This window comes from Myotis myotis, unplaced genomic scaffold (genome assembly GCF_014108235.1).
Source record: "Myotis myotis isolate mMyoMyo1 unplaced genomic scaffold, mMyoMyo1.p scaffold_m19_p_1, whole genome shotgun sequence".
NCBI lineage: Eukaryota > Metazoa > Chordata > Mammalia > Chiroptera > Vespertilionidae > Myotis > Myotis myotis.
Genome location: NW_023416313.1, coordinates 43,218,221 through 43,228,575, shown reverse-complemented (window position 1 = coordinate 43,228,575; position 10,355 = coordinate 43,218,221). Strand labels below are relative to the sequence as shown.

General features: G+C 33.6%; 1 protein-coding gene across 2 annotated transcripts in view; it reads left to right on the top strand.

Annotated features, from left to right (window-relative positions):
* The first annotated feature begins 237 nt into the window (after nucleotides 1-237).
* LOC118669332 (transmembrane protease serine 11F) overlaps nucleotides 238-10,355 on the top strand; it is an 83,826-nt gene continuing 73,708 nt past the window's right edge. The window contains exon 1 of one of the 2 annotated variants that reach the window (XM_036335481.1): nucleotides 238-382. The gene's annotated coding sequence lies outside the window, so the exon portion shown is untranslated. The remainder of the gene's footprint in view (nucleotides 383-10,355) is intronic. The other variant, XM_036335491.1, reaches the window with a different exon arrangement.

The following is a 10,355-nucleotide window of genomic DNA, read 5'->3' as shown; positions in this document are numbered from 1 at the left end:
TGTATAGAGTGAGTATGTGTGCTGCCCTCAGAGCTCTCTGGAAGACAGCCAGGGATAATGATAATGGAGATTATAGGCGTGTTAGAAAATGCCTCTTTGACCAGCTGTTGTTTTTAGAATGGCCCTATGATTGGCTAAAGAAAGATGGCATGTGACTAACTTCATATTAGCAAGAACACTTGTGAAACCACGTCCCATGCCTGACACAAATTTAAAGGGTTAAGTCCCGGGAGAAGGAGGTTAACACTCATTGTCTTTCATATGTTTTGGATCTCAGAAAAAAGAGTCCGAAATTTCATTCTAGGACCATTTCCAATGGCCGCCAGCTAAAGAGGTAGATGCTATCTAATGACAGAACCACTTCCAGACTATAAACTACAAGGTATGGAAAACAGTGGTTAAAGGGATTCATGCATATTTTAAAATCCTTTTGTTTTCTTTCTTATGCCCTTTTATAATTTTCTATGATGTGACTTTTTTAGTTTACTTCTTATGCTTACATGTTAAATCTTCCTGTTCAAATTCTACTCTCTCTCCTGAATCTTCCGTGAATGATTAGGCATTTCAAATTATTGCTTAGAAATGTATCAATTTAAAAACATATTGGGATGTTTGTAAAGACATTTGTGTAGTTTGAAAAATTTAACTCAGTTATTTTCAAAGTGTGTACTATAGTCTCCTATGGAGCCCTGAGTTGTCATGGGCTGCTGACCTTCAAACTAAGGTCTCATTTGCAGTTTCACTGTGTTGACATGTGTACCGATGGAGCAAAAGCAATATGGTCAAAACTGCTGGTGCCTTAGTGTGAATCAAGACAGTGGCATCGAACTGTACTAGAGTCATTATGTGTGTGCTTTCAAATACTCCAGAAAAAAAGAATTCCAGTTTCACTTAAGAATATTCTTGATGAAGCAGTAAAAATAATATTAATTCGATTAAATCTTGATTGTTAGGTACAGATCTTCTTAAATGTGCTAGCCAACAAAATGAAAAGAATGCATAAACACTGCTGCATGCTAAGTGCAATGATTGCCTTGAGGAAAGTTCTCAGACATTTGAGTTGAAAGCTGTAATAGTTACTCCTTAACATATATCACCATTTTTACTTGAAAGAGCAACTGATAGATCAATCATGATTATTTAGACTTGGTTCTTTGGCAGATAGTTTTGTTTTTTTTCAATATATCTTTATTGATTTCAGAGAGTAAGGAAGAGGGGAGACAGATAGAAACATCAGTGATGAGAGAGAACCATTGATTGGCTGCCTCCTGCACACCCCACATGGGACTGAGCCCAAAACCCAGGCATGTGCCCTTGACTGAAATCCAACCCGGGACTCTTCAGTCCACAGGCTGATGCTCTATCCACTGAGCCAAACCAGCTAGGGCTGGCAGATAGTTTATTTAAAATTAATGAAATGAGCTTCTCACTTTAAGGAAAACAATTAATAATTTGTTGTTTGTGATAAAATTCAAACTCACAAGTGAAAATTACAATTTTGAAAACTTGCATAATTTCCTGTAAATTTGACAACTTTGCAATACTTAAAGACTTTTTATAATGAGATTGATGTTGATACTATGGAGTATTAAATTTTGATACTGTATAATGAAATGTGTAACTTAATTTTTACACTATCCTGTTATACATAATTATTAATAATGAACTACAATGTTCTCTAATGACTGATTACTATAATCGTGTTGCATTCATTTCCCTTACGCACCTTATGCGCAGGTGGGCCATTTCTCTCCACTAACACTAGCAGTGAATATTTTAGCAGCCCATTGCCATGTCATTAGTCTTGGACTGACTCGTTTGGTGTGCACAACAGGGAATATTTCACTTTCAGAGAACAAGAAAAATAGATTCATTTGTGTTACGCTTATTAATTTGTGCAGTTATTCAGTGTCTGGTAAGTTAATGTTCAAGAAAATAATATTATTTTTTATTAAAATGATCTATTATTTTATGTTAACGATTACTCATATATTTCATCCCTTTGTATTCAGCATGTCTGTCGAAATAAACCTATGTTTCTATGAAAACTGAAGCTTTTATTTTTCTTGCGGCCCACATAAACGTAAACCTTGTTTATTTAGCCCGTGTTAGCCTTTGAGTTTGACATGCTTGGTGTAGACTCAAAGAATATACCCAATTATTTGAAGAGGCTATCAAAATACTCCTTCTTTTCAACTATATCTCTCTGTGAGACACAATTTTCCTAAAATATTTTCATTAAACAGCACAATGCAATATAGCGAGTTCCAAAAGCAGATAGACATAAAATGAGTTTCATAATTTTTTAAAAATATAGTTCTTAAAAATAAAAATGTTATTTTAAATGGTTTGTTATTGTTATTTTAAATAAATAAATATTAAAATGTTTATTTTAAATTTCTAGTAAAGTAAATATCAGTATATAACTTATATAAACCATAGCTGTTTAGGCTCCTCAACAATTTTTAAGGGTATGAAGTGGTCCTGAAACCAAAATGTCCCCTCTGATTTAATTTTTATAAGGGAGAAATCAGTCATAACAGAACTATAAATTTATAGGGTGTTAATTTATTAGCCTTGAAACTGTATTTTAAAAATATATAAGCCCACAAAAGGTTATTTGTTTTTTTATCATTCAGTGACTCAGCCCATCACATATTTAACGAAGTGCTAATGCACCTAATGACTGTGCAGATCAGAAGCTTAAAAAAGTATAATGTTAGTGCTTCAGATGTTTTTGTGTGTGTTTTAAAGCTTATCTCCTAACCTCAGGCATTTAACACAATTATTTCCACAATCATACTGAGGATCTCTAACAATATATATATTTTGATGATCAGAACTTTATTTTACCCTACTTCAAATAGTCTTAGGTTGGTCATAGTCATGTTATTAAAATCCTGGAAGTATAATTATTTTAAAGGAGAAAAAGAAATGATGTACATTAGAAATGATGTAGTTAAAGCTTTCTTTTGTCAGAGACAGAAATAGAAGCCCAGAGAGGAGTAGATAACATACACAATTAGAATGTGACTAATTCTAGAATTAAATCTGGTTTCTTAGTCAAATACTTTTTTCAGTATACTGCTGTTTATTCTCTACTGATCTCTACCTTCTGACAATGTGAAATCTTTGTCTTTGAGTGCAAAATATTGAATTACAATGTTAGAGCAATTCCATAGACCTAAGCCAGTGCTCTTGGAAACTTTCACCTAGTCCTTCACTCCCCTAGGAGGGCTCGATTTTATTAAGTCAGTGTTTTGAGGTATTAAATTAGAGGTGAAAAGATTGAATACTGTGAATTAAATTTGGAACTTTAACTTAATTTTCTAGTTAGTACTATCCTAGTTGCTGCTATCATATCTGTTTTATAAAAAATAATTTTTTATTGTGATTATTCAATAAGATTGCTAAACTGGAGCCTCTGGGTGATATAGATGTTAACATAAGAAACATTTAAGTGTGTGAAAATTTTTGTGAGTTTATTTGAGCCAAAACTTTTGACAATTGCCAAGAAGCAAAATCTCAACAGATGTGTCTCTTTTGTAATATTTTATGCATATTTTATAGTATTTTTCCTCTTTTTAAAATATATATAGTTTTCTCTACAAGGGTTTTAAAGCTGTCTCTAGTTATAATGTACATTTTTTCCTCTTGTTGAGAAACAAATAATTATATTATTTGCAGTTGGATAATACTAATAAAGTTTGGTATATTAATACTATTGTTTGGCATACTTACTTTTTGAAACAGGTCACTTTGAAATCTTTTATTAGTTTAGCAGTTTCCCCCTTAATTAGGTTGGATTTTCTATGTAAAAACAGTATTTTTACCTACTAGTCTTTCAAAAGTTAAATGTCCTCTTAGTTTCCTGCCATATTAGGAGCATAAAGAAAACTGTTAAATAATATTTAAATCTCTCATTTCAACAATGAGAAAAACCACAGCTCAGAGGAAATAACTTATATTAATACTAGCTAGTTTAAAAAGTATACATATTAATCTGTAGCCGATATCTTCTATCCCTATTTAAAGAAGATTACGGTCATCTTCTCATTTGATATAAAGTAACTGAATGATTATTAATGTAGAACAAGTATAAATCATCCTTTTAAATCTTTAAGAGAATTTGATGAGATTTTAGTTCTATATAATAAATTTCTGGAAATTGTATAGTAATGATTAAATCTCTGTTTACAACTGGTCTCTATCCTATACCAAAAAGTAGATAGGGGAGAATAACTTGTAATATTTGAGATGTGTCATTAAACTGAAATTTCTCATCGTACTGCTAATTAGGCATCTAACTATAGCTTTCACAAGGAAATCCTGACCAGCCAACATTGCATCATGGCTGATATCATTCATGAATCATAGGAATAAAGAACTCCTCCAGTGAGAAGTACTTGAATTATGCATAGATAATGAGAGTGATAATCGCAAAATTAGTACACTCATTCTAGATAAATGAAACAAAACACGAGGTTTAAAAAGGGATGGAGATTGATAAACTTCAGTGTTAAGTAAATTTGGAATGGAATAAGAAATCAAGCTGTATTACAAAGCCACTCTTCTCAAAACTGCCTGGTACTGGCACAAGAACAGACATATAGATCAATGGAATAAAAGAGAACCCAGAAATAGACCCAAACAACTATGCCCAATTAATATTCGACAAAGGATGCGCGAATATACAATGGAGTAACACAGTCTCTTCAATAAATGGTGTTTGATAAATTGGACAGATACATGCAAAAAACTTAAACTAGACCACCAACTTACACCATACACAAAAATAAACTCAAAATGGATAAAGGACTTAAACATAAGATGGGAAACCATAAAAATACTAGAGGAATCTACAGGCAGCGAAATCTCGACATATACCACAGCAATTTCTTCACTGATACTGCTCCTAGGTCAATGGAAACTAAAGAGAAAATAAACAAATGGGACTACATCAAAATAAAAAGCTTTTGCACAGCAAAGGAAACCATCAACAAAACAACAAGAAAGCCCACAGCATGGGAGAACATATTTGCCAATGTTATCACTGATAAGGGTTTAATCTCCAACATTTACAGAGAACTCATACAACTTAACAAAAGGAAGATAAACAATCCAATCAAAATATGGGCAATGGACCTAAATAGATACTTTTTGAAGGAGGACATAAGGAAGGCCAAGAGACATATGAAAATATGCTCAAAGTCACTAACCATCCGAGAGATGCAAATCAAAATGACCATGCAGTACCATCTCACATCTGTCAGAATGGCTATCATCAACAACTCAACAAACGACAAGTTTTGGCAAGGATGCCGAGAAAAAGGAACCCTTGTGCACTGCTGGTGGGAATGCAGACTGCTGCAGCCACTGTGGAGTTTCCTCAAAAAACTAAAAATGGAACTCCCATTTGACACAGTGATCCCACTTCTAGGAATATATCCCAGGAAATTAGAAACACCAATCAGAAAGGATATATGCACCCCTATGTTCATAGCAGCACAATTTACCATAGCTAAGATTTGGAAACCGCATAAGTGCCCATCAGCAGATGAGTCTATTAAAAAACTTTGGTACATCTACACAATGGAATACTATGATGCTGTAAAAAGGAAGGAACTCCTACCATTTGCAACAGCATGGTTGGACCTGGAGAGCATTATGCTAAGCAAAATAAGTCAGTCAGAGAAAGATAAATAGCACTCATTTATGGAGTATAATGAACAACATAAACTGATGAACAAAAACAGATCCAGAGACAGAGAAGCATCGATCAGATTGTCCAACCTCAGAGGGAAGGTAGAGGAGGATGGGGATAAGGGGGAGAGATCAACCAAAGGACTTGTATGCATGCATATAAGCCTAACCAATGGACACAGACAACAGAGGGGTGAGGGCATGAGTGGGGGGGCAAGGGGAGATAAGGACACACATATAATACCTTAATCAATAAAGAAAATAAAAAAAGAAATTTGTCAGAATTCAATGAGAATAATAAGTACATTTTTAGGTGAGGCATATGGTTGGGAGAGAAGAGAGATGGAGCTCAGATCAGGGCCAGACTTGAGAAGAGAAATTCCCAAAAGTAAATGTGGGGCGTCTTTGGGTGACACCTACCCCTCAGCCTGGGTATTGGCTTTGAGATACTTTTTCTATCTCTGTTGTCTATACCTACTAGTGGAAAGGTCAAAGAAAGTCAATTAGCTCCTCAATTTCTATTTCCCCCCTTCAATATCAGAAGTCCAGTTTAGTTCCACTTTTTAAATTGTAGTTAATTCATAAGATCCCAGGGGAACTACTTAATATATTTGAGAACAGTTTCTTGGTAGTTCTAATTTAGGTGGCTAAGGATCAAATTAGAGAGATATTTTTCAAAATTAGTGCCATTACCTGTTGGTATTAAAGATGGCTGTTTTGTGACACATATATCATATATGTGTATCTATGTGTGTAATCCCTGGTATTGACCAGGAAAAATGTAATGCCTGCAAAGATAACTCTAGAGCATGATCTAAGTAGGAGGGTGTGAGTGGGGCATTGGTGGGAATAGTCCACCCTCAACAGGGAGGAATATTTTATCACTGATGTTGTTTAGAATTGCTGGTACATGGTGACAATAATAACTACACTAACTTTAATCAGATTCCTTTTGCTTTTGAAATCTTTACAATGTGCCCCCCTATTTCTTGCATGCAGAATAGACTTCTTATACAACCCCTGATTCCAATCTTAGTGTTCCATTGCTTTAGAATAGTAGTGGTGGTACCAAGTTATTACATATCAAAGTCTCTTTTGTCATTATCAATAAAGAGAATTAGCCAGTAGGAATAAAATATAAGCCGCTGCAAAACTTAGAACAGTCACAAATAAAGAAAGAAAAGTGTTTAGAGGAAATGGCTATCCTGATTTTTTTTCTTAAGTGTAATTCATTAGAAGGTTCCTTTTTCATAGCAACTAAAGCAAAGAGTCCTGGAAAGCTAACAATATAATTTTTATGCATAGAAAAAAAAATACTTCTAAAGTGAAAGGAAAAGGAGTGAAAAATCATAGTTTTCTCTTTTAGAAGTTATGGATAGGGTAAAAATGAATTATAGTTTGGAATCTAAAAAATATCAATCAATAAATGTTAATTAGCCAGCTGTTGCAGACACTAAAAGACATTTCAGTGGCAAAAGATCCAGTTTTTGGTTTTAAAATTTAAATAAAGTTGAAGAGATGAAACTAGAATACATAAGGCAATAGCAATGAACGTAAATTGCATATCATTAGGGGATAAATTATGTGTCATAGATTCTAAGTGTTAGAGAGGTCTACCAGAACAGAAGCTAGAGTTCTGGAGAGAATTGCCATTACTGCTACACCATTGATGAGGATATGAGGATGATATAATGTTTGTTGAAATGTTTATTGAGTGATTACTCTTGTTAGATACTTTCCCAGGTCATCTACATTCATTTTTTTCCATTTGCTACTCACAACTACTATGAATGATAGATGTGATTTTCATCTCTTTTTTTTTTTAAAAAAAAACAGATGAATAAATTGAGGCACAGAGATTAAGTGACTTATTTAAAGTCACAAAGTTAGTGGCAGAGCAAAAATTTGAATCAAAGCAGTCAGTACCTAGCTACTGCATTTTAAACTGCTATCTTAAACAGTCAGAGGTTTCATTAAGGAAGTGGTAATTGAGTTGGGCTTTTACCAAGTGTCATATTTAAATGAGAGAATGGGGACAACAACCCAGTGGGAAGGAGGCTGTGATAATAGGAGAGAAATTACAAAGGCAGAATGAATATTAGATGTTTTAGGGATGAGAAGCATGATTAGACTTAAAGTTCATGATGTGATGTATCATGGGAAATAAAGTTGGAATACATATTCTTAGAGTGTTTTGAATTTCATTGAACACATTTTTGATGAAGTATAAAATAGAAAGCCATTCAAAATTTTTTTAAAAATAGTCACATAATGAAAGCCATGCTTTGGGGCTATTAGTCTTTAATGAAGATGATGATGAATTTGAAGAAAAAGAAAACAAGTCATTGAGTTCAGATGAAAAGCTGTTAGAACAGTCTAAGCTAGGTTAGGAAGAGAAAGGAATATATGAACCAAAGAGACAACATGAAGAAATAATTATTAAGGAATGAAATTGAGGACTGAGTTAAGGATACCTTTCAAATTTTGAGTGTAGGTGTTTGGGACATTGGGTGGTGCTACTGATAAAGGCAGAGAAGGTTGGAGGCACAAAGAGTTGTTGGTTGTGAGATACCTAGCTAGACTGTAAAATTCTTTGAGAGCAGGGTAGTGTCATATTTACCATTTTAGACTTAGCAATGTGATAGGCATAGTGCCTGGCAAATAGATGGTCAATAAGACACTTTTAAAAATATATGATTGCATGTGGTCATGAAACAAAAAGTTAGTAGGCATCTATAGGACTACAACTTCAGTGAGAAGTAAAGTGACGATACAGATTTAGGAGTTGTCTGAATAGAAGAGAGTTCTATAAAGTCATGAGAATGGATTAATTCATGAAAGAAAAATTTGTTTTGGAAAAAAACCCAGAGTGAACCTAGTATAGGAACCATTTATTTGAGGTCTTAAAGGACTTCCTTCAATTTAAAAATTATGAAAAAAGAAATAAAATATTATTTAGTGTTTGTGTCACAAATAGTCTTTTTGGATTAAATTCTGCCCGAGGAGTTTGTGGTATGTTGATCAGTTTTGGCACTTTTCTTTCAGTCAAAGCCAATGAGATATAGCTAATATACAATAATGTAAAGTGTGTTACTCAGATACAATATCATTTGATAAAGATGAGAGTATCTTAGTCCACTTGATTCTAAATGAGAATAACCTAATAATTTTTTGAAAGTGTACACTGAAAAATGTTAGATCATATTCATAGTGCGTGCTTTCTCATTTAGAAATGGTGTACACAAAAATGGTGGCAGTGGTTAATTCTGAGTGATATAGGGAGATAGAAGAGACTAGAAGAGTGGGTATTAATCCAAGTAGTAATTAAAATTTAATTATATTTTAAAAGGAGGCTGAATGTATTATAATATTTAAAGGTAGAGAAAGAAAAGTTTATACTTTTTCTCATGCTCCTCTGAAAGAGGTAGTACTTCCCAATAGGTCAAACTTCTGTTTACTTATTACTTATACTCAATCCTTTCTATTTTGTGAAGAGAGTATAACTAAAACCAGATAATTTTATTCATAAATAATGCACCAAAACAAGTGAACATAAATTGCAATGCAAGTAGATAAGATGAAAGCAAACCAACAAATATCAGTGTCATTGTCTATTGAATTCCTAGTCTTTCTTTAAGGTATCTGGGATGCCATATGTAACATACAATCTGAGTTCCAAGACTGAATGAAGATTCCAATGTTAACCAAAGTATTGAACATTAGTAATGCTTTGCTTCTTTATTAATATTCTTTACATTAAAAAATACATGTACAGTAAGTTCTAGTATTTTCCTCCCATACCTCTGCTGATGACCTTGTGCCTCACCCCCTCATGGAGTGTAAGCCCTTCTCTTTGAAGACTATATCAAACTAGTCTAGATTCACTCTAAAGGTTAATAATAGAAGTTAAATTGGCAAAAATAAAAATTTGCTCTTGGGAGTGGTTCTTTAAAATTGTGGCAGCAGAAAATACCCTGGCTGGTATGGCTTAGTTGGTTGGTTGATTCCTGGTCAGGGCACACACCCAGGTTGCTGTTTTGATCCCTGGTAAGGGGCATGCAAGAGGAGCCAAACAATGTTACATTCTCACATCGATGTGTCTCTCTTCTCCCTTCCTCTCTCTCTCTCTCTAAAAATCAATAAACTATTCCTTGAAAACAATCCTTAAAAAAACCCACACAATTTCTGGCAGCAGAAAATATTTCCTAGAAGTTATTTTAACATCTAAACTTGGTAGACAGGGCTAAGTGAAGAAGTGCTATCGGAGCCAGTCACATCACCTCTGGGATCTACACAGCTCAGGGCAACCCATCTTGGTTTATCAAACTGAGAAAACTGAGCTTTCCAAATATCATCATGATATTAATGACATCATTCAAAAATTGAGAGCAGAGGTAAATATTTTTCACTTTCCTCATTCCCAGACTGAATGTCTCAGACCACATCCTTCCACAGAAAGTTTTTTTAAAAAATAATAATAAAGAAATTAAGAATAAAATTCAATTTTGAAAATATCCCAATTCTTCTTCCAAGTTTTACTTCCAACATTACCTTAATAGCCCAAATAGACTAATTTGTTTTTTCATATAATTCAAAAATGCACTTTCCTTGAAAATTACAACATTTCACTGAAATCTACTAGTTAATAAGGC